The sequence below is a fragment of the Chinchilla lanigera genome, unplaced genomic scaffold (assembly GCF_000276665.1).
Source record: "Chinchilla lanigera isolate Chin_1 unplaced genomic scaffold, ChiLan1.0 scaffold00007, whole genome shotgun sequence".
Taxonomy (NCBI): Eukaryota; Metazoa; Chordata; class Mammalia; order Rodentia; family Chinchillidae; genus Chinchilla; species Chinchilla lanigera.
The window spans coordinates 16,665,695-16,667,840 of NW_004955408.1; positions in this window are offsets into that span (position 1 = coordinate 16,665,695).

Below are 2,146 nucleotides of genomic sequence, written 5' to 3' on the forward strand. Positions count from 1 at the left end.
GTGAGCCACCATGCCCAGCGTTTCAAGGCAGTGTTTCTAAAGTGCATTTGTGACAGCAGCTGGTCACTATGACATCATGTACTGATCAAAAAGAAGGCGTGTTCATGGAGTCAAACATTTCTCATCCAATTTTTTTGCCAGTCAAGGAATGGCAAAAATGCCAGGAATCAAGGAATCTTTAATGCAAGGAATCAAGCAAATGAAATTCTCACCCTTTTACATATTTTTACCTTTCACTAACTTTCCTTGAAGCTGAGAAGTCTTAAACAAAGATATCAGTTTTTACTTCAGAAATTATTGCTATATTACCCTAAGAGAGTGATGACATAAAAATACAATTTAACCAAATTTGGCAGGTCCCTCGAGATATTTTACTTTATATTGAAGTCTAACGCTGGGTGAAATTTGAGCTTTTTCATAGGATTAGAATATTTTAATCACGGTTTTTCCTAGAATAAATTTTTATAAGACAAATTTCTAGTATCATTCCATGAGCAAACACATCCTGCTTTGTATCTATCCTCATCTGGATTAATCCGAGAATTAAAGTGACAACCTCCCAAAGACTGGAATATGAGTGCTCAGTTACACTCTTTAGAACAGTTCCCAAAACTCCTGAAATGTGCCTGGGTCTATGGAATGACTTATATTAAGAACTCTTCAAAGGTGAATGTCAAGGAAAATAAAACAAACAACCACACCAAAAACTGAAGAGATATACTGAAAAGAGAGAGAAAAAGAGAGAAGAGGAGAAAGGGGAGGGAGGGAAGGAGGGAAGGAGGAAAACATTGGGTCAAATCCACTATAACGGCTAAAATTTTTTAAACCTTACCTTACAGATAGCTGGCAAGGAGGAAATGGACACAGCTGATGGAAATAAAAAATGGTGCAATCATGTTTGAAAACAGTTTTGCACTTTAAGATGTTAAACATATACTTTGTGTATGATTAGGCCATTCCAATCAAGACATACATTCAGGACAAAAGCAGCATATGTGTATTTAAATACTTGCATACAAGTATACACAGCAGCTTTATTTATAAATGCCAGAAAAAGTAACACCCCAACGTCCATCCACAAGCAAACTGAAAACTTACCATATATCCAGAAGGTGGAAGAGTGTGCAGCAATTAAGAAGCTAATGATACATGCAAAAACATGGGGTAACCTCAAAATAATTATTACTGAAGATGCAAAACCAGGCACAAACTAGTACAATAGTGTGACTCGACTACTTAATGACAAAAAATGACAAAAATATCAGTGATCAGATGGGCCATGGAAGGTGCAGAAAAAAGGCAGAAGAAAAAAAGTAGGAGGTGATATATATGATTTTCTTTAATTGTTGTGATAGTTGCATGCTGAGTACTCATATAAAGTTATTCAGTTGTACACTTTAAACCTGCAGATGTTAATAACAACTATTTCTCAATTTGAAGTGAAATAATGAGTCTGTAGTTTATTGAGAGAAACAATCAGTGCTTAAAATTTTCTTTTTTTCTTGACCAATTTTACACGCTTGAATTTGGTAATTGATCTGATAACAATATGCAGTATAAGAACCATTGTTGAACTCCTACTATTTTGTATAGTGAAGCTCTGCATCATTTCCAATGTTTTTTAAATTATTTTTATTGTTTATTACTTGTTACTGTCTTTGTTCGATCAATCTTACATTCTTATGTCTGATGGACTGAGCAACTTCATTGAGGATAAGTGAATGTAATATAGCAACCATTTTAAATTCCTATCATTTTGTCTTGAGGTCATGTATCATTTTTGTTGTTCTTGTGTGGTTTTGATTTTGTCTTCATTGTTGTTTTGTCAGTTTTTTAATTTTTAAAATTAAAAAAAGGTTAAAAAGAATTTTTAAAAAGTGAAATAATGAACAGGTTCCTCTGTAGAAAAAAGAGATTAAAAATCATAGCAGTGTGTGAAAATCCACTAGAACCTTATTAAGTAAGTAAATAAATAAGTAAATACGATACTTGCAAAAATTTACATATGAATTTGCATATGAATCTCAGGTTATTTTTTTGCTAGGTATAACAGCAGTATCATAGCAAATCTTTCCCTAGAAGATGCATACAAAAGGATTTAAATTCAAGAGTTATGATTTCTGCAAATCACACAATCAAATAAGAG